A 25,773-nucleotide genomic window follows, 5' to 3' on the forward strand; every position below is an offset into this window, starting at 1 on the left:
CCCCCACAGCAGCCAGGAAGCCAGCACTGGGGCCCCGTTGCTAAGGCTCGCTTGGGGCAGGCCAGAAGCTTCCTCTTTGGGGGCCTGTCCCCACCTCTTTGCTGAGCCCTGGCACTGGCCTCTGCAGAGAAGCTGCAGCCTGCCGGGTTCAAGAAGAAGGCTGTCCGACACAGGGCTTTGTTCTGAAAGTGTCCACGATTGCCTCCTCGTTTCCTGCGGGAGACGTGGCTTCAGAACCCAGCAGGGCCAGAGGCGCTAAGTAAGCCCCCCGGTGCTTCAGGCCCTGGCACGGGGGCAGGAAGAAGTGTCCCCAGCCAACAGGAAACCCCAGCCCTATTGTGCCACATGAGGAAGGAGACTTGAGCTGTGGCCTGGGGTGCTGCCAAGATCTGGAGATTACAAGAGATTCCACCTCCTGGTCTCATGGTCTCAGAACTTGAACTGAGCTTGGCCAGAACAAGGGTACAGTTGAAGCTGCGTCAGAAGAAATAGCACACTCTCTGGGGTCAGAGAGACAGTACAGCGGGCAGGGGCACTTGCCTTGCATGCAGCAGACCAGGGTGCATTCCCTGGCACCACATATGGTGTTCTGAGGCCACCAGGAGTGATCCCTGAGCACAGAGCCAGGAGTAAGCCCTGAGCTCAGCCGGGAATGGGCAAAAAAGAAAGGGAGGGGCTGGAGCGATAGTATAGTGGGTAGGGTGTTTGCCTTGCATGTGGCTAACCAGGGTTCCATCCCCAGCATCCCATATGGTCCCCCGAGCACTGCCAGGAGTGATTCCTGAGTGCAGAGCCAGGAGTTAACCCTAAGCATCACCGGATGTGACCCAAAAAGCCAAAAAAAAAAAAAAAGAAGGAAGGAAGTAGGGAGGGAGAGAGAAAAGAAAGAAAGAAAGAAAGGAAGGAAGGAAGGAAGGAAGGAAGGAAGGAAGGAAGGAAGGAAGGAAGGAAGGAAGGAAGGAAGGAAGGAAAGAGTGAGGGGAAGAAGGAAAGAGAGAAATAGCCGACACTACCAGCCCTTTGTTTTACTGTATCTGCCTGGATTAGTCCATGGAAGGCCTGTTCACCCCATTCCCTGGCCCAAATCAACACCCCTTTCCTAAGGAGGGTGTCCCAGGCCTCAGGAGTCCACTTGCTCTTTCCTTTGCTCAGAAAAGGATCAAGCTCAGCCAGCTCCAAATGACCACACCCCACCCCAATGGAATGCTGGGGTGTGTGGGGGAAGAAGAAAGTGTCTGGGGAAGAAAGTGCCTGGCTTGCTCTTACCTGGAGTTAAGTAGGAGAGAGCTGCAGGAGACAGGGGGGGGGGGGGATCCCCAGCCACCAATCAGAAACAGACCCTCCCCAGGTGGAGGCTAATCATAAAATTCCAAATGGGGCTAATAATAGCAGCCTTGATGTGAGCTTAACGTGATTGTGGCTATTACCCGCTGGAACTTATTCCACCCCACAATCACCTCCAGGAAGAAAGAAACCTTAACATCCCCATTTTGCAGATGAAGCGAAGGAGGCACCAGGAAGCAAGCTGCCCTGTCCAGAGACACACAGGACAGTCCCTGGTGACTCCAGGGAAGTAGAAGCTTCCAGCTAAAAACCACCTGACAAGCCATTTTCTAGAAGAGCAGTTTTCTCGCACTGGAGCGCCAGTTTCCTGAGCTTCTTCAACACAGATGCATTCTGCACATGGCCGCTTTATGGCTGGACTCCCCCCAGTTTCTGAGTCAGTGTTTCTGGAATGGTGAGAGAACGCGCATTCCTAACCAGCGCCCGAGATCTGAGGGCTGCAGGCAAGGCCAGCCACGAGGCTCTGGAAGCTTCAGCTTATTCCTTCCAAGAACTCGGGGGGAAACCTTGATTTCTCTCATTTTACAGAAGAGGAAACTGCAGGTCCCAGAGGTTAAGCATCGAGTCTCAGGTCCCAGAGCCGACGGGAAGCCGCGCTCCTTCCACAGTGCCTCAGAGGAGCCGGGCAAGAGCAGGTCCCCACACAGACTGGGGTTGGGTTCCCGAGCAAGGGACGGACAGGCAGACCAGGTCAGACTCGTGCACTGCGCAGGGCCCAGGGAGGGAGAACCAGGAGGGAGGACTGTGTCGAGTGCGATATCACAGAGTCACAGCCCCTCGGCCACATCTCACCATCTAAAGAGCAAGCAGCCCCTTACCACGCACGAGCCCCCCAAAGCACCTGCCCCCACCTCAGAAAAAGCCTGGAGACCCGACAGAGGGCAGGAATGCAGTAAGAAGCAGGTCCAAGGGTCCTGCTGCCCTCACCACGGTCCCTCACCGGGAGGCAGCGCCTGCGGGGCCACCCACCAGGTGAAGAACTTGAGGTCCAGCAGGACGCTGAGGTGAAATTCCCCTTCAGGCAGCTTGGTGTGGCTCTTCCCACTGCTGACTGGGCCCTCGGCGCAGCCCTTCCTGTCAGGCCTCTGCAAGAGATGGATTCCCCAGTGCAGTTGGGGGAAGTCTGAGGAAACAGTCCTGGGATTTCTGCTGGAAAGGCCTGCCTCCCACCTCGATGCCAACGTGGGGGTTGGGAGGAGGAGACACGGCAGAGCCTGACAAGCTATCCGTGGTGTATTTGATATGCCAAAAATAGTAACAAGTCTCAGAATGAAGACGTTACTGGTGCCCGCTCGAGCAAATCGATGAACAACCGGATGACAGTGCTAACAGTGACAGGGAGGAGGAGAGAAGGCTACTGAGTGACCTGGAAAGTAATCATGGATCCCCTGGACAATCACACAATCATGCCACGGGCCCTGAGGAGAAGCAACTTGTTTATAGGGAAGACCCACTTGTGCCCTCAAGTGTTGACCTTTCGGGTTCAAAGGAACTCCAGGGCCCCCAGCCTCCTGTCAGAGAAACAGGAAGGGCACGCAGGAAATGGAAAGGTATGTGTCAGTTACACTGCAGTTTAAAAAGTAAAATCTCAATTTCACATGTGTATGCAGGCTTGTGTGTACATGTGTAAGCACAGGCTTGTGAAGGAGAACATGTGTGAAAATGTGTGAGCAGGTATGTATGAGTAAAGGTACATGCATGAGGGAGTAAGAGCATATAAATGGGCATATGGGCATGTAAGTCTGTGTCTGTGAGTATGTATGGCTGTGTGTATGTAGGAAGCGTGTAGATGTGTAAACGGGTATATATGGGTGAGAGAAAGTTTGTGTGAATGTGCATGTAAATGAGTAACTGGGTGTGTGAGGGAGACAGAGTGAATAAATGAGTATATGTTGGCATGTGAGGGACAGTGTGTGAATGTGTGTGTAAATGGGTATATATGGGTGTAGCACTGTAGCATTGTGGTCCCGTTATTTATCGGTCCCATTATTGCTTGAGCGGGCACCAGTAACGTCTCCATATATGGGTGTATGAGAAAACATATGTATAAATAGGTACATATGGGTGTACGAGGGTAAGTGTATATTGAGTGTGTGGGGGTGAGAGTGTGTATAAATGCGTGTAAAGTCTGGATCAGAGAAACCAAGGACCTAGGATGCCAGCCCTCCCCTATCCACACACCCCCAGGGAATGTTTAGAGGCATCTAAAGCTATTGCTTCATCACCTTCGACAAGAGGGCTCCTGGGAACACGACGACAGTGAGGGTCTGGACAAGCAGATAAGCAGACTGTGAGGGCTCAAGAAAGAAGAACGTATCTTGGCACCTGGGCACTTGCAGTGGGACTGCCCTCATGGGCTAAAACTCAACAGTGAGAACAGATGTGCTGTTCCTGGGAAGGAATGGGAAGTTGCTGAGGTAACTAACACCGGCAGCCCCAAGAAAGCAAACCAGATTAGCATCCCTTGGGGCTGAAGCGATAGCGGGTAGGGCGTTTGCCTTGCACGCGGCTATCCTGGGTTCGATTCTCAGCATCCCATACGGTTCCCTGAGCACCGCCAGGAGGAATTCCTGAGTGCATGATCTAGGAGTAACCCCTGTGCATCGCCGGGTGTGACCCAAAAAGCAAAAACAAAACAAAACAAAAAGATTAGCATCCCTTGACCTGCATTTCTCAGAAGAGAGGGTGGGTGACTTTATAGGGGACTTCTGATGTCCCACCTGGGGCAAGAGCAATGGCTCTCCTCCAGCCTATAATTACCTGACTGAAGCGATGCCCTGTTCCACAGAGAGGGCCCAAGGCAGGTCACCCTCGGTCACTGCAGGCCCCCCTCCCACACCCCCGCCGCTGCCCGCTGTGGGCGTCTCAGCTCTGAGGAGAGCTGCAGGTGAGGAGCAGCCGCCTCCGGGCCCACTTCCTTCAGCAGGTCTCGGCCGGCCTCGCTTCCTGTTTACTGAGCCTCATCTCTGATCTCACATCCTCTTCCTACAGGGAACCCCAGCAGCTCTTCCTTTTTTGGTGCTCTAGGCTGAGACACTGAGCTTTGTGTGCAGAGATCTTGGGGGTTTTCCTCTCCTTGTTCCCTGGGGTGAGGGCTGGAAACCCCCAAAACTAGGCTTGTGGCCTCCTTCTCCCCAGAAACAGGCTGGTTTCTTGTCTCGAGAAAAGACAGCAGGATCCATGTGTGGGGAGCCCTTCCCTAGAGCAGCTGTGAGGAGGGCACCCCCTTACATCCACGCTCCCTGAGCCTCACCCGCTTGCTCCCAGATATCCAGGGAGCCCTCACCCTGCCTTTGAGGACTCGGCCCTTCCTAGGGCCACGGGGGGGGGGGGGTGGCCCGTGCAGGAATTCCCAGAACTTTCTCAGGGGGCCGAGAGGAAGTTTCCTCCCAAACCCCCATCCCTTGCCTGCCCTGTGACCAGCTGACTGAGCGCTAGAGTAAAATCAGCACCAGAACTTCTCAAAACGGCCTTCTGGCAAATCTTTACACTTCCCCAAATTGTCTGGGCGTAAGCAGCCTCCCTGGCGCTGACTGAAAACAGACAAGTCTTGATCAAGAAACTTCCAGAGAGCCCTGTGGTACAGAAGCTCCCCTCAGACCTACATTCTCCCACCAGTTCACTGGCAACACAGGCTGGTGCATCCGGGAGCTCACAGGAAACTTGAAGCATCATCCCCACAGAATTAGGCATCCCCAAGTAGAGCCTCCTGACCCCACGCCCAGGAGCCCTGATTCTAACCACACAACCTGGTTTCAAGGCACTCAGTATGGTATGGAAGCTTCTGGATCTTCTCCCCCCTCAGACACCAGGTGCACACAATGCCTCCTCTATATCCCACCCCCCATGTGCCACAGTCCCCATGATCCTGTCAGGTACACAAAACGAAATATTCGTGTGTCCCAGATGCCAACTGAAGTTAGAAAGAGGAAGAGGTGACGCATCACTGGAGGCTGCCACCCTTTTCCCAGAATCCCTGGGGCCTCGTGGACCCCACCAGGCTGATGCTGCCCAGGAATGAAGGATTCTGCAGCCCCACTCTCCAGCACCATGTTGGGTGGGGGCCAGCGCACTCAGCAGCCCCCATCCACCCACAGTGGAACGCCCGAAGACTGCTGAGGGAAAGGTGGGTGCCCCCTACTCAGTCTTCAGGGACCTCTAGGTCTCAGGAACCCACTTCCGTTGGGTTTATGCCATGAGGTTCCAGCAAGCCATACTGGCCTCAGCCCTCCCCAGTCCCTGGCCACCAACCTTTGTTCTGCCCCGTTGGCATGAAGGTCAGACCATGACCTCCATCCCAGGGGTTGGGGCTGTGGTAGGAGGGACCCTGCGCTTCCTCCCCGAAATGAGACTAGCAAAGACCCAGTGCCACAGCATTCTCTCCCAGGGCTTCCTCTCTCCCTTCCTCTTCTATTGAATTTTAAATATATAGGTAAACTGGAAGCTGGAGAGATAGCACAAAGAGTCAGGCACTTGCCTTGCATGTGCCTGACCTGGGCTCAATCCCCAGCAGCCCACATGATCCCCGAGCACCACCAAGAATAATTCCTGAGCTCCACTAGGTGTGACCCCAAATAGAGAGATAGAGCAAAAAAATCCACAGAAGAATAACTATTGAATGATTTTATTTCGATGAGGTGCCTTGAACAGGCAACTTGAGAGCCATGGTAAACAGAATAGAGGGTGCCAGGGGAGAGGGAAGCAGTGAAATGGTATATATTAGTGCTGAAGTAATACAGAGACTGTTTGAGATGATGGAAAGTTCTGGAAATGAATAGTGGTGAGTGTACTTAATGCCATTCCTATGGGCTGCATGTTTGCTTTCCCCGCCCAAATTCAGGGGCTGAAATTCTAGCTCCACATGTAGTGGAATTTGGAGGTAGATCTTTGGGAGGGGATGAGGCCATGAAAGAACTCTCATGAATGAATGAGGGTGAGCTTGGGGACCATTATGGGGTGCAGAAGATCAAACCCAGGTTGGCTGTGTGTAAGGCAAATACCCTCTCCAGAGCCTTCTTCCTTCTGTTTCAAAGTCCTTGACCCTCCAACACTCTCCCACCCAGAAGTATGAGAAACAACTCTCTGTTGCCTACAAGTCACACAGACTAAGACAGTCTCTGAATTGAGACACTTGAAAAATGGTTAAAAGGGCCCAGAAGAATAGTATAGCGGGTAGGGCATTTGCCTTGCACACAGCCAACCTGGGTTTGATCCCCAAAACCCCATATGGTCCCCTGGTCTCCAAGCCCAGGAGTGATCCCTGAACACAGAGCCAGGAGTAAGCCCTGAGCACCATCAGGTGTGACCCCAAAACAAGAACAAAATGGTTCAATGGGGTGAGGGATGTGGCTCCTGGTCTTGCACGTGAGACCCTGGCATCAATCCTGAACATGCCTCTCCCAATCCCCAACACCACAGAGTAGGACGGGGTGGGCCAGTGGGGGGTGGGGGGTGGGACAGTAGCAACCAAAAAAATGGCGAAAAAAGGCAGAGCTTATGTTTTATATATTTTACCATAAGCAATATATTCACTTGTTTATTGGGGGATAAACCCAGCAGTGCTCAGGGCTTGTTCCCGGCCCTGTGCTCAGCAGTGACTCCTGGCAAGGCTTGGGGGGCCGTAAGTAGTGCTGGGGGTGGAATCTGAGTCTGCTGTAGATGGACTACGCGTGAGACAAGTGCCTTACCTGCTGCACTATTCTGGCCTCCATAAGAAATACATTTAAAAAATGTATTTAAAACATTTTTAAAAATACATTTTAAAAATTAAAAAATTAAGATCACAGTCTTCCTAAATTCCACCACTCAAAGATAATCATCATTATCATTTTGCCATCCATCCTTTCAGAGGCAAACCCAGACAGATAACATATTATAAAAATACATACCTTTTGGGACACAGGATATTCTCACATCTCGACATAGCAACGTGAACAAATTTGCCTTTGTTGGGCATTTATTTGTTGTGGTTGTGCTGTTCATAAACATCTCACACACATATTATCTGCAGTTGTCAATTTATATCTTTAAGGCAAAGAATTCCGAGTGGTGGAATTGCCTTGTCAGGAAATCCTGAGAGAGGCTACTTGTCACCAGAGCTTTGTGAGTAAATCCACAGTAAGGATGTTGAATTCCATCATGTCAAAGTCTCTTTCTACACATGGGTTTTTCCAAGATTCCACTGCTATCTGTGACATGACAGAGAAGTTTGGTGACCCCGGGGCTGCTCTTCCCACAAGAAATTATTTCCAGAGGGGCTGGAGCAGTAGTATAGTGTGTTGGGAACTTGCATAAGGCTGATCTGGGTTTAATTCCCAACACCCCATCTGGTCCCCCTGAGCACTGCCAGGAGTGATCCCTGAGTGCGGAGCCAAGAGTATGCCCTGAGCATCACTGGGTGTGGCCAAGAGGAAAAAAAAAGAAGAAAGGAAAAGAAAAGAAAAGAAAAGAAAAGAAAAGAAAAGAAACTAGCTCCTGGCGCCCCAAGATGTCTCAGCGGCAAGCCTTGTATGAGGTCAAGAGTTCCTTTCCCAGCACCACCCATATGCGCCCAGCACAGTCCCAGCACCTCCAAAATTTGGCATCTCCAGTAGCACAGCAGAATGTGTGAGACCTCTGAGCCACTGCAGCCAGGGGTGTGCAGACACCAGAAATTAAGCGTGTGCCCTCTGGAGTCACACACTGAAAATGTTCTGTGCCTAGCAAGCACTGAGGCTGAGTGTTCGGGCACCTCAACCAAGTGTGCCAGCAACCTCCTGGCCATCAGCAACAGGAACAGCAAAAGCGGGAAGGGAAGAGGCCTTTTTATGAAGAAAAAACTAGCTCCTTTCTCCCCAGACCCAGGCCTCCTTTGGGGGGGAGGGGTTGCCATGGAGTAAAACCCATACATGGTACAGAGGGACAGACGGGGTTCAAGGGCTACTTCCTGGGGGTGCTTGGGGGACCATGCAGTGCTGGAATCAAGCCTACAGAACCCGGATAGCCCTTTGAGCTATTCCCCAGCCCCCAGAAGCAGAATCAGATGGAGTAAATCTCTACTGTCCACAGCAAAGGCTGCACCCTGAACCCCTAGATGGCCCCTTGCTAGCTGCCCCATGATGGACAACTTCTGTCTGGACACACAGAAGGCTTTCTTTTCTTAAAGAGTTCGTTCCTCTGTGGACAGAAAGAGAAGGCCGTGCCTTCTTCCAAAAAAGGCCCGGGCCTCAAGGAGCCAGGGATGGGCCCCCCTTCCCATCTCCCCGCCCCCTTGGGGTCCTGGCTGTCCCGCCCACGGACTGCCTCTGGGTGCCATTTAAGCTCATTAATGGCCATGATCCAGAAATTCACAAATGAATCTTGGAACCGAGCAGCTCGCTGCTGAGATGTCTCCAGACCCAAATCATTTAAAATTTTAGAATTCCAGGAGGGTGTGGCCTCGTTCATGGCCGCGCAACATCGCATACTATTTTTTTCTTTTTTATTAAATCACTGTGAGACAGACCCTTATAGACATCTCATACTATTCATAACAAGCAACACAAAATAATAATGGTGGTGAAGGTGTAATGGTGGTGGGATTGGTGTTGAAATATTGAATATAATCAGTTATTGTGAACAACTTTATGAAAACAAAAATTTAAAATTTAAATAAAAAAATAAAAGAGGCCCGGGGCCAGGAAGGACCCTTGGAGTCACTGAATGCATAGTAGAGCCCCAGCAAGGTATAGCACAAACGTGGCAAGAAGCTATAAGTGAACCCCCAGAAATGTCTGACCCACTGTGTGATTCGACAGGCTGACCTTGAACCCACCCCCACGTTTTGGATGCCTGGGCTCATTTTTATCCTCCTCACGAAATGGGCCTCACTGGACATTACAATCACTGAGATCAGACTGTAGCTAGATTCTAACCACCAGCTCCTAACGTCCTGGGGCTGCTGGCACATCTCAACTCAGGGGTTCAGAGACACAATACTGAGAGCCTAAAGCATTCACACTACAAAACCCACCAACCACCCCCCCCAAAAAAGGCTCTTCCTACCCGCGACACCCAACTGTTAAGCATTCATCAGAACATTGCTGATTCCCACCGAGTTTTAACTTTGTTAAAACTATTAACTTTGCCTGTTAACTTTGTTTTGTTCATTATATTTTTATTTATAGTATGATTAGTAACATTTTTCGTGGACATAATCCAACACGACCCCTATCACCAGTGTAACCGTCTCCCTCCCCCAAAACTCAGACTCCTCCCCATCCCCTCCACCAGCTCAGTGATGTGGGTCAGTTCCCCCATCATGCTGTCTTGGGATCTCGGTTGCTCATTCTGGATCTCTAAGTCCCACCTATGAGAGAAATCATTCTTCATCTGTCTCTTTCCTTCTGTCTTCATTCAGCAAGGTATCCTCTAGTTCCATCCATGTTGCTGCGAATTGCATGATTCTGTTCTTTCTTACATAGTATCCCATTGTGTAAACACACCAGGACTGAGTCCTTTCTAAAGGTAAGGACAGCCACTTCCTCCAAAGCCTTCTAACTCTCCATGGTCCACCCCAAACCCAGCCCTGCCGCTTCTGAGTTAATCTTGAGTGCCTGCAAAGACCCTGTCTCAGCACCAACCACAATAACCCCGTGAGGTCATTCTCATTTTCTCTGCCTGAGGAAACTGGGAGCCAGGCCTTTAGGTGTCTTTGGTTTTATTCTTTTTTTTTTGGCCCACACTCAGAAATGCTCAAGAGTGACTCCTGGCTCTGCACTCAGACATCACTCCTGGCAGTGCTCGGGGGACCAACGGGGATGCCGGGGATGGAATCCAGGTACATCACTCACATCCTGCTTGATGTACTGTCACTCCAGCCCCTTGAAGTGACTTTTTAACTCTAGACTACTAAAATCTCTCTGCTTGGCTTCCTCCGGAAGTTGGCTCTAAACCTAAGATTGGGGTTCAAGTGCAAGGTGGAGGGGAGTGGGAAGGAAAATGGAGAAGGAAAGACAATCAGTGGGATCTGGAGCTACAGCCCTGGCTGTGGGAGGGCCAGGGCCAGGGACTGTGGGAAAGATACTGCCTGCCTTGCTACATTGCCCAGTACCACAGAGCTGAAAAACAGGGATCGGGGTTGATGCTCACATCCCATAGAGCCCTGCTACGAGTCATCCCTGGGCACCAGCTGCTATATCCCCAACCCCAGAAAACTGTTACCAATGGAAGGAACAGGATAAGCCCTTCCAGGCCACTCTGCTCATCCCGTGGGAATTAGCCAGAGGCCCTGTCAACCCTCCCCTCCCCCTTTCTAGTCCAGCCCTGCTGCCCAGGGCAGGAGTTTGCTACCACCTGGAGCTGTCAGCCCCAGCAGCAGACAGCCTGTGATTATAGACTGGCCTACCATCCCGGGGACGGTCAAAATGACGCCCCTGGCAACCGGGAGCCCAGGCTGGGGGCGAGGCCCTGATTACTGTGCCTCCAGTCCCGGCTCTGCCCTCATCCTCCAAGGCCACAAGGAACCAGTAATCACGGGGCTGTGCAGCTCCCCCGGCTGGAGGATTTATATTCTGAGGAGGCAAGGAGGCGTTTAACCAGGACCCTGCCGTCGGGTAAATAACTAGTGTGGCCCATGAGCAGTGTGGAGCGGGAGGAGGGCAGGAATGGGCAGGATGTCGGCAACTCCATCTCGAGACGGGCTGAATGGCTTGCTCCCTTCCGGGAGGAGGGCCGACCCCCTGGTGGGCAGGAGGGAGGAGAAAGCACCCCCGGGCTGCTCTCGGGATGCCCCCCTCCCACTGTGCCATCCAGCTCTTCCCAGGGGTGCCCTGCATCGACACGGCCTGACCAAGGAGCAGGCTGACGGCGCCCAGCAGGCTGAGGTGCCTTTGTGCCCTGGTGCCAGGCCCCCTGGTCTGGCAACTTCAGCGGCCTAGTTCTTGGCACCCCAGAGGAGGTGCCAAGACATCCTGGGCGCCTCTCCAGCCCACACTCATCATTCGTAAACAGCTCACGCATGAAGGCAGGCACGGGGCTGGGTTCTGGGGCACCGGGAAAGAGACCCAGAGGTGAGAGCAAAGCCAGAGGGGGGCTGAAAGGGGACCCAATGGGAGAAACGGGAAATGAAGAGTTGGATCATCTGCCACCAACTCCTCAGAAAACAAACTAGAGAGCCCCCCCCCATAAAAAAGAATACCAGAAATAAGCAGATACAGAAAGCTGGGTTCTAGCGCCCCAGGCCAGAATGAGATGTCTTTCAAAAAGGGGGTGCAGCCAGGCACAGGCAGAGCAGGTGCTGCGTGGGCCCCTCCCACTCCGCAGGTGCACGGGGCACACTTCCCAGGCCCTAGCGGAGGTCACACCTGGGAGCCCAGGTCCCCGGCCTCATCTACGCTAGGCTCCCCCCAAGGTGACCCTTGTCATTCCAACCAAATTCCAACAGCATAAAAACGAAGGTAGAGGAGCACGGGCTGTGTCTGTGCTGTACCCCGAAGATGATCCAGTCTCCCCGGAACTGCCTCTGCTCTCCCGTCCTCTGCACGGGGTTCACCTTCCAGACTTTCCAACCAAGCCCCAAGCCTGTGGAGCCCAGAGGCCTCGGGGTGCCGACCTCCTTCCCCTCCCAGGGCCAGAACAACGCTCTGTCCAAATCGCCCCCATTCTCCAAGCTCAGTCCTCAGCAGCCCACTTCTTCTGTCTCTCTAGAGCCCACAGGGCAGTCTCGGGTCCCGGGAAACGGCTGGCCACTGGGACCCACACGCTAGGCCCCACTATATAGGACCTGTGGGCCCAGACGGAAAGCGACACTTGGTCCCTGGGACACTATTTAGGAAGGAAGGAAAGGGAGGGGGGGGAGAGGGAGAGAGAGGGAGAGGAAGAAAGGAAGGAAAGAGGAAGAAAGAGATAAAGAAAGAGAGGAAGAAAGAAAGAAAGAAAGAAAGAAAGAAAGAAAGAAAGAAAGAAAGAAAGAAAGAAAGAAAGAAAGAAAGAAAGAAAGAAAGAAAGAAAGGGAGAAAGAAAGAGAGAGAAAGAGAGAAAGAAAGAAAGAAAGAAAGAAAGAAAGAAAGAAAGAAAGAAAGAAAGAAAGAAAGAAAGAAAGAAAGAAAGAAAGAAAGAAAGAAAGAAAGAAAGAAAGAAAGCACGCAAGCCCTTCTCAGACAGCCTAGTCTATCTCAGCTCCATAAGTTTCTCTGATTCTTTAGCCCACCTGCTCAAGTTCCCACTAAGTAAATTAAGGAAACGCGCACGGATGAGTAAAACAGCCACCCAGTGTCCTCATCCAGAGGTTGTGGACAGAAAGCTCCGGCTCTGCTTTGTAGCTCTCTGAAAGAATCATTGTTTCTAATTCTTTCCTCCCCTTGTAGCAAGAAGGACCTGACGGTGGCAGGAACGGAGCCGGGCGGGACAAGTTGCTATTTGCTCTCGGCTCACTGAGGCGCCCATTCATGCACCCCGCGCAGGTACTTACTACTTGCGGTCCTCCGGGCCGGCGGGTGCACGGAGCGGTCTCTGTCCTCGGCGGCTCTAGGGCTCCGGGCGCCAGACACCTGGGAACAAAGGGCGTGGAAGCCCGGGATAAGGGGGGCCGCCCGCCCTCCCCAGCTGCTCTCCGTCCCCGCGCGGCCCCGGCTTTCAGCTGCGTGCAAAATGCTCAAAAAGCAGAAGTGGCAGAAGCGGCGGGGCCCGCCCAGCCACCTGCCTCTCGGGGTTGGAGGACGCTAAGCCCCGGGTCCCTAACGACAGCAGGCGCCGGCCTGGGGAACCGACGGAGGCTCAAGCACCCCAACGCAGCCGCGCGCGCCTTGGGCTAGCCAAGGAGACCCCGCACCCGTATCCCGCTATCCCGGCCTCGGCCCCGCCGTGCCCTGCGCCGAGGGCAGAACCCCGCCTCCCGGGAAGCGTGGGTCGGCGGGACAGGGGACAGAGGGGCTGGGGTCGGGCGTTCCCCGGGCTGCGCTGACCCTGCCGCCCCTGCACCTGCCGCCTCGCACCTCTCCAGGGCACCCCGAGCCCCCCAACCCCCCGGGGGGAGGTGCGGGCGGCTTTCCAAGCCGCCCCAGGCACCGAGTGCAGTCAGGACCCCCCGGTGGCGGGAAGGAAGGACCAGCGGGGGAACCTCAACTTTGTCCGGCCCGAAGGCGGCAGGGTCGGGGTCGCGCGCCTCCTCGCCCCGGCGAACCCCTCTCCGCTGGGGCGAGCGGCCCGCCAAGGAGACCGCCGACAACTGGGAGGCTGGCCGGGGCCAGACAGGGGGACACTGTGCGGAAAACTTTCAGCGCTGCTGCGGAGGGCAGGGGCGAGGGCATCGCCCGCCCCCCGCGCCCCGCGCCCCGCGCCCCGCGCCCGGCCCGCCCCCACGCCCGCTGCACCCGCACGCCCCCGCCCGGCACGGTGGGCTCCGAGAGGGCAGGGCGGCGGCGTGCGGGGGCTGCGGGGTCACATCCATTGGGGCTGGGCCGGCGGCGGCCACGCGTCGGTAGGGGGGTGGGGCGCCCCGCCCTCCTCGCGCCCCCTCGGGCCCTCCCCCACGCCCCTCGGTCTCTAGCAGCCCCTACCCGGCCTGACGCTCCTCTCTCCGGTCTTCCTCTCCATCTCGCCCCCCACACCTCGCCCCTCGCCTTTCTTCCTCCACTCCCTCCCCTGCTCCCCTCCCCCCGGGGGCGGAGCCTCTCCCCTCCCTCCCAGACAAAGCGGGGTGGTGGGGGGGGCCCTCCTGCCAGTGTCGGCACCTCCTGCGGCTGGGGAGAGTGGGAGTGCGGGGGTGGAAAGAGCGGGGAGCAGGGCCCCCTCAGCCGGGTGGCAGCTGCCCTCTCCAAAAGGGTGGCGTGTCGTCCTGCGCGCTGTCACTCCTTGGGAACAGTCACTCTGCACCCGCTTCCAGGGAGCCCACCTCGAGCACCCCAAATTTCCCAGGCAGGGGAGGTGGGAAATCCTTGTGTTTTGTTTTTGTTGTTTTTTTTTTTAATTCTCCGAAAGCATAGGCTTATTCCAAATAGGATTTGCGCAGAGCAGAGGCCCCGGGACTGGACTGGGCGTCCCGGGCCGACAGGACGTGACAGCCATGCCAAGGAGGCCAAGATTCTTTGTCCACCTCTCGTCTCCCCCTTCTGATCCATTCCTCCACCTCGAGGGCTCTCGGGGCTTGGAAGCTGCAGCCCACCCAGCTGGCCTGTCCCCCTCTGGTCTCTCCTTATCAGAATATCCCCCGCCCCCAGCCCCCAGCTGCTGAGTGTGTCCCGGGCCAAAGAGGAAAGGGGAAAGGAGGCCTAAATGGTTAACTGGTAGCCGGCCGCCGGGGTTAGGCTCATCCTCCTGGAAGCCAACATTCTTTACTAAATTCATTGTTTGGATCTTGGAATGTGTCTCCCATAGAAACAATGTTGTTACTGGTGATCTGCTTCCCCGGCTAGCCACAAAAGTCTTTTGAACCCAAAATGCAGCTGTAGGGTGGGGGCTGAAAAAAATGTGTCAGCTACCCCAGAACAAGCAGGCCACTGATCAGCTTATATATACTGGGAGGGGGAAAAAATCTGGTTCCTTCCCCTGGAGGAATAAACAAAAGCGCTCCCTTTAATCCCCTGCCCCCGCCCCCACCTGGGGCCCCTGGTCTGAATTGGTTGAACTTCTTTTCTTCACAGGTAACATGAACCCCCTGGGGAACAGGTGATGGGGACTAGGGGGATCCCTATGATCTCAGTCTGGAGGGCAGGAATAGCTCCTTAACGAGGACTGGAGGACTCCCGGGAACCTGGAAGTGTTCTCTCAAGGGGCCAAAGCCTTATAACAGAGCATCAGAGATTCCATCTTGCTCCTAGCCAGGTTTTTTCTTCTAAGTGTCTCATGAAAAAGAAAACCTTTTGACCCTTTGACTTTTCTCCCTTTGACTCTTGCCTGGACCAGTCTTTCTTTCTTTCTTTCTTTCTTTCTTTCTTTCTTTCTTTCTTTCTTTCTTTCTTTCTTTCTTTCTTTCTTTCTTTTTGGTCACACCTGGTGATGCACATGGGGTTACTCCTGTCTCTGCACTCAGGAATTACTCCTGGCAGTGCTCAGGGGACCATATGGGATGCTGGGAATTGAACTCGGGTCTGCCGCGTGCAAGGCAAACGCCCTACCCGCTGTGCTATCGCTCCAGCCCCTGGCCCAGTCTTAAAAGGGGGTTCTCCTGCTCTGTGTGTTCCGTGTTTGAGCCAGCTCTGGCAGTGGGGGGAGGAGGCTACTCTGCAGACTCTCTGAGAGGATCCCTGAGTCGCAGCTCACTCGGTCCTCCACACCCCCTTCGCACTACTCCTCATTTTCCTTCAGTATCTCTCAAGCAACCTGACCCATCCTGTCGGGCTGCTAGCACCGGAATAAACCTATTTTCCTCGTATCAACCCTTGTCAGTAATTAACCTAATGGTGACAAACACCGGAACCTGTTCAATGACAGCCTGGCCTTCCCTATGTTGCAGACACATGTGGCCTCGCAGGAAGCTCCTGTTGTTGGGCCCTAATTGGTCTCTAGGCCAGTCTCCAAGGAGAACAGCTCAGTGGCCCAGCCTGGGTCAGGTGACCGTTCTACGCCAAATCAGCTAGGGCCAGCATGGGTCCATATTGTCCAACCTGGTTGCCAGGAATTCTAGTTATAGTCTAGATAAAATCTAGTATAGTCTCCATCTTTTTGAATAAATTGACTTATCAACTTTACTACATTAAAAAAAAATCTTCCTTTTTTTTTGTGGTGTCAGGGATCAAATGCAGGGCCTCGTACATGAAGTGCAAACTCTCTACCACTGAACTACATTCCCAGTATAACATCCCCTCTCTCCCCCTTCCTCCTCCCCCCTTCCTTCCTTCCTCCTCCCTCCCTCCCTCCTCACTCCTCCTTCCCTCCCCCCTCCCTTCTTTTCCTTCCTCCCTCCCTCCCTCCTCCCTCCCTTCTTTTCTCCTCCCTCCCTCTCTCCCTCCTCCCTCCCTCCCTGCCTCCTCCCTCCCTTCTTTTCTCCTCCCTCCCTCTCTCCCTCCTCCCTCCCTCTCTCCCTCCTCCCTCCCTCCCTGCCTCCTCCCTCCCTTCTTTTCTCCTCCCTCCCTCTCTCCCTCCTCCCTCCCTCTCTCCCTCCTCCCTCCCTCCTTCCCTCCTCCCTCCCTTCTTTTCCTTCCTCCCTCTCTCCTTCCTTCCCTCCTTCCTTTCCTCCCTCCCCCCCTCCTTCCCTCCTTCCCTCCTCCCTCCCTTCTTTTCTCTTCCCTCCCTCTCTCCCTCCTCCCTCCCTCTCTCCCTCCTCCCTCCCTCCTTCCCTCCTCCCTCCCTTCTTTTTTTCCTCCCTCCTTCCCTCCCTTCCTCCCTCCCTCCCTCCCTCCCTCCATCTCTCCCCCCTGCTCTTTCCTCTCCAGCCATCCAAGGGGATGTATAGTGCCAGTACTGAACCAGGGAGCGCCAGCCCTCTGAGCTATCTCTGGCCCAACCTCTTGCTTTCAGTGTACTTCCCCAACCTTCAACCATGTTCTCTTGCAGCCTTCCACCCCCAGGGTCTAGGCCGGAAGACTTAGGCCCGGAGCAATACCAGGTGTGGTCCAAAACCACAAAAATAAAGGAAGAAAAGAACTTAATATTTTAAAGCAGGACGTCCTGGGACATTTGTTATTGTGATAATCATTTTGCATTTATAGGTGAATTGCATCATCACCTGCATATCTCAAATGAAAACAATGTGCCACATTTATTATCTGAATAAAGCGAGGGGGAAAAATAAAAACTTCATTACAAGGGAAAAATAGAAGTCAGTGCAGGAGTCATAACTGATGCTGCACATCGAGTCATGGGTTTCGAGTTCCCTGGATTTGAGCTCAGGAGAGATGCTTATGGAACTCTGCATTCAAAACCCTCCCCCATGCCAAAGTAGCAGAGAGGAGTTTTCAGAGCCCAGAAGTCGGAGGGAGCTAAGAAAGTTTAGATTTACTGCTTGCAAGTCTAAAGACCATAACCGCACTTGTGCTCATAAAATGAGGAGAGGGAAGGTGCTTTGAGGCACAGACATTTGCTCACTGCACTCCCCCAGCTCGTCTTTCAGCAGCAAGATGATCTTTTTCTTCTTCTTTTTTATTGAGTCACTGTGAGGTGCAGTTACAAAGCTTTCATGTTTGAGATTCAGCCATACAATATCAAACACCCATCCCTCCACCAGTGCAAACTTTCCACTACCAATGTCCCCGTTATCCCCCCACCATCCTAGTCCTCAACCTGCCTCTATGGCAGATAATTCCTCTGTCCCTCTTGGAGAGCCCCGCAAGCTACCGAGAGTATCCCGCCCACATGGCAGAGCCTGGCAAGCTCCCCGTGGCGTATTTGATGTGACAAAAACAGTAACAAGTCTCACCATGGAGACGTTACTGATGCCTGCTCGAGCAAATCGATGAACAACGGGACGAGAGTGCTACAGTGCTACTCTCTCCCTACTTTCGAACATTATATTTGAGCAAGATGATCTTAAGGAAATGAGTCTCGTTGAACTCATTGGATCCCAGGCAGGGGGGTCTCAGTGGCAGAGCATCTCCGTGGGGGGCGGGAGGCCACTGAGCTCCATTCCCAGCACCGGCCCAGGGGTCAAATGCAATGCAGACAATACCGCTGTCGGCAAGTGTGTGATCTCCAGCACATCACACCCACTGTGCCACCTCCGTCCCCACACACAACAGCAGTCATGGGGAGGAAGGAGGAGAGAACACACTCGATCTGCCACTAAGGACTTCCCATAACTGCTAAAGTATTTTCACTGCAAGATGGAAAATTTGACTGAAGTTCAGTTGGTACCTAAGTAGGATCAGATGTGTGGGTGTCAGACCCCAGAGAAGATGCCTAGCGTCCAAGATTGGGTCCCCTTCAGCCAGGGGGTGGCGGGAGGGGACAAGGAGAGCTGAGGACTCGAAGCTCATGACCACATGACCCTCGGAGTCAGAGAGACAGCTCAGTGGGCTGAGCTCAAGAAAGCCCGGGCGGGTGTGGTTCTCCAGAACATCAAGGCCCGCTGAGTGCCACTGGGAGTGATGCAGTGATCCCTGGGTAATAGGTTGGGAGTGGTACAAGGTCAAAGTACATGATCTTGACTCATTCATTTAAGGCAACTCTGTCTTTTCACCAAAAAAAAATGTGTCTGGCAGAGAACCTGAAGGATAAACTCCCTGGGTCAGCATCCCTCTAAATTAAGTTTTTATAAACAGAAACGGTTACTAAACTGTTTCCAATTAGATTTCATTTCATCTCTCTCAGAATCCATTCCATTTGCTTTAGCCCGAAGGTTACATTCCATCAAGACTTCCTTTCCATTTTTGGATGTATCGAAATACTAAGTGCTTGTATTTAGTATTAGTGTGGAATTGTTATCCCTCAGCAGGCCAATTGAATATACACCCAGAGTCATAGTGATGACATTTACTAGACATCTGTGGCACGTGAGGCTCCATAGAGAAAAGTCGGAAAAATAAGAACTGTGAAGCCTAAGAAAGAAAAAGCATTAATCAGCATCTCATCCCATCTCACCCCATGGTGGGTTCAGAAATTAAGACTAAGAGATATCCATCCGCCATATCATTTGGTCGCAACGAAACAGAAAAGTCATTTGAGGTGGTTCCCTGAGCCCACCAGGAGTGACGCCTAGAGCAGAGCCAGGAGTAAGTCCTGAGCACTGTCAGGTGAGGCCCCAAAAGAGAGAGAGGGCCTGGAGCAGGGCAGGTGTTTGTCGCCCATGAAAGCGACCCAGTTTCATCTAAGCACCGGCAGGAGTAATTCCTGAGTGCAGAGCCAGGAGAAATGTCTGAGCACCACTGGGATGGCCCAAACACAAGAAAGAGAAAAAGGCGGGGGTGGGGGGTGGGCAGTTTAAATAAGCGTATGTAGGGGCCAGAAATATGTCTCCAGTGGTCGAGCACAAGGTCCTGGGGTCTCTGTCCAGCACCACCTGCCCTACCTCTCTAGGGCCACCAGCTCTGGAGACTCCTAAGCACCCTGGGGCATGGCCTCAGGCTCCCCGGCATGGCTGGGTTTGGTGCCTATAAAATAACAATAATAAAGAACCCACATGGTTTATGATCATTATTACATTGGTAGTGGGGGCTCACACCCAACTCAGAGGACTAAGGACAGCACTGGGGACACAACCAGGTTGGTGGCTGAAGCAGCTTCATGCCAAGAAGTGGAGAAGCTTGCCTTGAGCTTCATAAGAATTCAGAGTGCCTGCTAGGGGGTGGGTGGGAAACTGGGGACCCTGGCGGAGGGGAGGCCACACTGGTGCTGGGATTGGTGTTGGCACATCGGGGGCCAGAAATAGCTGTTTTGACAGCTTGGCAAATCACAGTGCTATAATAAAAATAGTTTCTTAAAAAAAAATCCATCAGAGTTTTTTAATGAGGGAAACTGTGGCTTATGGAATCTTCTCCCTCTCCTCTCTCTGCCCCCCCATCCCCTGCTCCCTCGTGCCCTTCGCCTGAATCTTTCTCACAGCTTCCCTTGTGTCACCGCATGTATGATCCCCGAATTGTTGTGATTACCAATTCTCCCTGTTCTCCCCTTTCCTCACGTAATGTCAGGTGGGGACACAGCCTCTGTGTCCCACCCTGGGGTGTAGCCTGCTGTGAGGGGAGTCGGGGTGCTCAGAAAGGGAAGCGGGGGTCCCCGGAAGGGCGGCAGGAGGGGGCCCCTATCCCATCCTCTGCTCAGCCTCCACCTGGAGGCTCTCCTCTGGCTGCCCAGGTCCACGGCCAGCCCTGGGGGCCCTTCCCCAGGGCCCGTGGCCCCTGGAGCTCCTGAGAGGTGCAGGGCCGGGCTCCCCTCCTAGCTCCAGGCTCCCGTCTTGCTGGCCTGTTCCTCTCGTGAAGACGCAGAGGTGGGCCAGGGCAGAGGCGCCGGAGCTGGGCCAGGACACCAGACCGTCGTCAAGGCCCCCTCAGCCCTGTGCTTCCTGCCTCCTCAGTGCCTGGCCCCAGCGGGGAAGGACAGACGAGCCCTCGCCCAAGTTGCTGGCCTCCAGCAAAACCTGAAGCCAGCTGGGGTGCAGGTGCCTTGTCTGTGTTCTGAGCTGGTATGGGGTGTCCCCGCTGTCACTTCTTGGTGCTCTCCACACGGCTGGGCGGGGGAGCATCCCATGAGATTTCTCCCGAGGGTACAGCACTCATGCCCTCAGTCAGCAGAAGGGCTCCATCCCACACCTCTACTTTCTGTCATGACATGACATTTGTCACTTAGCCATCCAATGGACATGCCAGACTCTAGACTTCTTTCCTTCATGTTGTTCTAGGTAACAAGTAAATGTATACTGCTGTGGTTCATTAACAGGCTGAAATATCAACAGAACTCTTGCTCTTTCTCTGTCTCTCTCTCATACACACACACACACACACACACACACACACACACACTTTAGGAGAGGAGCCTTCCTGAACCCTATAGGACACTGGGGACTGTGGCATGGGAGGTGGCACTGAATGAAAAAAATCTACAGACTTAAGACAGCACCAGAGCTGTGGAATGAAGGAGAAGTTAGTGGCTCTGCTATGTTTGACCTAGAAAAACAACACACCCTCAAAACGCACATACTTACACATGTACATACACACATACTCACATACACACTCACATCTATACTCATACACATTCACAAACACACACACAAGAACACACACGCAACTCTGTCATTCAGAGTTGTTCTTCCAAAGAGCTTGAAAAAGTTCTTGCTGCACTTGAGAAACCCTTTTACTTATTTTGATAAAAACCACAAACAAAATTGTCTCAGTGACCCAATAACCTAATTTCTTAAGTGACCTGTAAACAATAATTCAGGGAGAAAAATGATATATACACAAGAAAAAAATTAAGATGTGGGAAAGAGGAGAAATGTAGACTGCCAGGGCTCAGGAAAGAAGTGAAAGCAAAAAATAAAACCACAGAAAAGAAGAAGCAAGTGAAGCAGCAAAATTACAACAGGAGTGAACATTCAGCGAAGACCATGGGAGAGAACTGAGAGAAAGCAACACAGGAACGTGCAGATAAGCAGTGAATTTTGGTGAGAAAAAGAAGATAACAGTAGAGACCATGCAAGTGGAAGCAAACATAAACAAATGGGACTACATCAAACTGAGGAGCTTGTGCACTTCAAAACAAACAGTGACCAAAATACAGAGAGAGCCCACAGAATGGGAAAGAATATTTACCCAATACCCATCTGATAAGAGATTAATATCCAGGATATACAAGACTCTAGTAGAATTGTATAAGGAAAAAAACCTCCAACCCCATCAAAAAATGGGGAGAAGAAATGAACAGAAATTTCTTCAAAAAAGAAATACAAATGGCCAAAAGGCTCATGAAAAATGCTCCACATTGCTAGTCATCAGGGAGATGCAAATCAAAACAACAGTGAGATATCATCTCACACCACAGACTGGCACACATTCAAAAGAACTAAAGCAACCAATGCTGGCATGGATGTGGGAAAAATGGGACACTCCTTCACTGTTGGTGGGAATGCCGACTAGTCCAGCCTTTCTGCAAAACAATATGAACAGTCCTTCAAAAACTAGAAATTGAGCTTCCATATGACCCCGCAATACCACTTCTGGGAATATATCCCGAGGATGCAAAAAAAGCACAGTAGAAATGACATCTGTACCTATATATTCATTGCAGCACTGTTCACAATAGCCAAAATATGGAAACAACCCAAGTGCCCTAAAACAGATGACTGGTTAAAGAAACTTTAGTACATATACACAATGGAATACTATGCAGCTGTTAGGAGAGATGAAGTCATAAGATTTGCTTATAAATGGATAAACATGGAGAGTATCATGCTAAGTGAAATGAGTCAGAAAGAGAGGGACAGACATAGAAGGACTGCACTCATTTGTGGAGTATAGAATAACATCACATGAGGCTGACACCCAAGGACAGTAGAGACAAGGGCCAGGGGGATTGCCCCATAGCTGGAAGCCTGCTTCATGAGCGGAGGGGAGAAGGCAGATGGAATAGAGAAGGGATCACTAAGAAAATGATGGCTGGAGGAACCAGTTGGGATGGGAGATGCATGCCGAAAGTAGATAATGGACCAAACATGATGACCTCTCAGTGTCTGTGTTGCAAGCCATAATGCTCAAAAGTAGAGAGAGTATGGGGAATATTGTCTGCCATGGAGGCAGGGGGAGGGTGGGAAAGGGGAGGTATACCTGGGATATTGGTGGTGGGGAATGTGCACTGGTGGAGGGATGGGTGTTTGATCATTGTGAGCTTGTGACCCAAACATGAAAGTTTGTAACTATCTTCTGATGATTCAATCACTGTCACTTTCAATGTTGTCCTGTTCATCGATTTGTTCAAGCGGGCACCAGTAACGTCTCCATTGAGAGACTTATTGTTACTGTTTTTGGCATATCCAATACGCCATGGGTAGCTTGCCAGGCTCTGCCATGCAGGCTTTATACTCTCTGTAGCTTGCCGGGCTCTCCGAGAGGGGCAGAGGAATCGAACACGGGTTGGCTGCGTGAAAGGCAAATGCTCTACTGCTGTGCTATCGCTCCAGCCCACGGTGATTCAATAAAATTTAAAAAGTTTTTTTTAAAAAAAAAGAGGAAGAAGATAACAGTAGAGAGGGCCCGTGCTCCGGGGTCCAGCTGGGAACGCCACTGGCCTGCAGGTGTGAGGCTGTGAATTCTGCGGCTTCACTGCAGAAGGCCATCCTGACGGCACTGCTGTGGTTGTCGCTGGTGCCACAATGGACAGTGTGACCTCCATCATGCCACAAGTGTGGGTGAGCACTGCTAAAACTGGGGCAACTCCGGGCAACACTGCAACCAAGTGTGTGGGTACCATGACTAGTGTGCAGGCCTCCAGCCACTGTAGGAACAACAAAACAATAAAACATCAAAAAGGGGATGGGAAGGTGAAAAATAAAACATAAGGGGAAAAGTAGGTGTAGAACAAAGGCAGAGGAGATCCAACAGATAAACATTGGCACTCAAATGCGTGTTAAGATTTTTCCTAAAACAAAACCTTGACTTTATATATTGAAAGGGTGTTTCATATTCCGAAGAAAGGAATATTGTTTTCTTTTAATTTATTTTTGGGTTTTGGGCCACACATGGGAGTGCTCAGGGCTTATATCTGGCTCTGTGTGCAGGGATCACTTCTGTTGGGGCTTAGGGTGCCAGGATAGAACCTAGGTCGGCTGCATGCAAGGCAAGTGCCCTGACTTGCTATACTATCACTCTGACACCCTCTCCCCTTTTTAAAAATTGAATCACTGTGGGATTGGAGCAATAGCACAGTGGGTAAGGAGCTTGCCTTGCATGCAGTCAACCCGGGTTCGATTCCCAGCATCCCATATGGTCCCCTGAGCACCACCAGGAGTAATTCCTGAGTACAGAGCCAGGAGTGACCCTTGTGCATTGCCAGGTGTGACCCAAAAAGCAATAAATAAATAAATTAATTAATTAAATTGAATCACTGTGAGATGTACAGTTACAAAGTTGTTCATGATTGGGTTTCAGTCATACAATGTTCCAATGTTCCACTACCCATCCCTCCACCAGTGTACTGTTCCCACCATCAACGTGCCCAGTTTTCCCTTCGCCACTTCAGCCTGCAGCAGGCACTTTCCCTCTCTCTCTCTCTCTTTCTCTCTCTCTCTCTCTCTCTCTCTCTCTCTTTCTCTCTCTCTTTCTCTCTCCCCCCTTTTGGGCATTATAGTTTTGCAATACAGGTACTGAGAGGTTATATCGTGTTTGTTTCTTTACCTACTTTCAGCATGCAGTTCTTATCCAGAGTGATCATTTCCAACAATCACTATCGTGGTGGTCCCTTTTCTATCCCAACTGCCTTGGCCTCCAACCATAGACCAATCCTGCTGGCCTGTGTTTCTACCGTCCTAGCTAACCCTTTATCTCTTAAGTTACTCACCAGAATGTAAGTTCAGTGAAGTGGGGGAGGGGGACACAAGGATTTTTTTTTTGTCCTTTTGTTTGTTTGTTTTTAACTTCTGTGTCCCCAGTGTTTAAAATAATGCCTGGTATCTAGTGGCCCCAATAAGCACTCACTAAATGAACTGCAAAAGGAATAGACTAATTTACACCAAGATGTCATTAGACTAATTATGTCAGCTTGTCAAATGGACTAATTCACACAACTTCAATGTCATTATGCCTCAGAGACAAAGATTTATTTGGCTGACTATGAAAGATTGAATCACTCATTTTTTAAAAATCAGGTTGGGGACATGAGAGATAGTAAACAGGTAAGGGGCTTGCCTTGTGTGAAGCCATCCCGGGTCTGATCTCTAGCAAGACCAGGATGCTCATACGGTTCTCTGAGCACCAGAGGACTATGTCCCAGCACCACTGTTCCTAGTTTCCCTCCTATCATACCCCCCTCCCCGCAACCTGCCTCTATGACAGGTGTGTTTCTCCTCTTCCTCCTGCTCCTCCTTCTCTTCTCTTCTTTTGGGCATTGTGATTTGAAATACAGATGCTTAAAGGTTATCAAATATGTTCCTTTACCAACTTTTTTTTTGCTTTTTTTTTGGGGGGGGTCACACCCAGAAGTGCTCAGAGGTTACTCCTGGCTTTTCACTCAGGAATTACTCCTGCAGTGCTTGGGGAACCATATGGGATGCCAGGGATCGAACCCGGGTTGGCCTCATGCAAGGCAAATGCCCTACCCACGGTACTATCACTCCGGCCGCCCTTTACCTACTTTTAACACTCAGCTCTTGTCCAGTGTGATCACTTCCAGCTATTATTGGCTACAAACTTTGATCCAGTAACATTCAAACATAATCACCTGAGGAGGGCTGAGTTACATCCCTGCTGTTGCCAATGGCACCATATTTGGGCCTTGCAGCTTTGCTATCTGAGGCCCCTGGTGCTACATCAACAGAGCAGGTGAGCCTGGTGATCCCTAGCACACGTACAGGTATGCATGGTGGGCACAGGACACAGCACCCCGACGAGGCTGAGTGAGCACCAAAACTGAGAGGACAGATTGCTGGTGAACACCATAACCCAGCCTGTGCTCAAACCTCAGTCACCACAACAGCTGCACAGGGAAGAGAAGGGGAGAAAAGCAGGAGACAAGGAATGACCCTTGGGCCGCAAACAACACCCCGATTTCATCAAAGAAAACACAAGCCAAGAACTCGACATTAACCCAAAGAGTAATTCAAATACAAAACAAGAAAACATCTCCAAAACCATACAAATGCCGAATTCTTGAAGGGAAAGGATAGAGCTTCTTAAATGAATTGAGAAAAAGGCAGGAACACCCACAATGGGCACTGAAACCACTTTTTTGGGAGCTAAAGTTAAAGCTATTAGGATCATGGTGACACAGCAGAACATACACCATTGTGATGCAGAAACAGCTGAAGAGACTGTACAGCAGATGAGGCTTTCTCCTGCAGCCCACCAGGTTCCATCCCTTGGGCTGGAACTATATATGGTCCCCTAAGCACCA

General features: G+C 51.9%; 1 protein-coding gene across 5 annotated transcripts in view; it reads right to left on the reverse strand.

The window, feature by feature from the left end:
• RASSF2 (Ras association domain family member 2) overlaps positions 1-13,934 on the reverse strand; it is a 47,468-nt gene extending 33,534 nt beyond the window's left edge. Inside the window, exons 1-2 of one of the 5 annotated variants that reach the window (XM_055131889.1) lie at positions 13,860-13,934; positions 12,773-12,851 (exon numbers count right to left, since the gene is read on the reverse strand). The gene's annotated coding sequence lies outside the window, so the exon portion shown is untranslated. The other 4 variants (XM_055131891.1, XM_055131892.1, XM_055131893.1 and 1 more) reach the window with 4 other exon arrangements.
• Between the last annotated feature and the right edge of the window lie 11,839 nt (positions 13,935-25,773).

This window comes from Sorex araneus, chromosome 3, assembly GCF_027595985.1.
Source record: "Sorex araneus isolate mSorAra2 chromosome 3, mSorAra2.pri, whole genome shotgun sequence".
Classification (NCBI taxonomy): domain Eukaryota; kingdom Metazoa; phylum Chordata; class Mammalia; order Eulipotyphla; family Soricidae; genus Sorex; species Sorex araneus.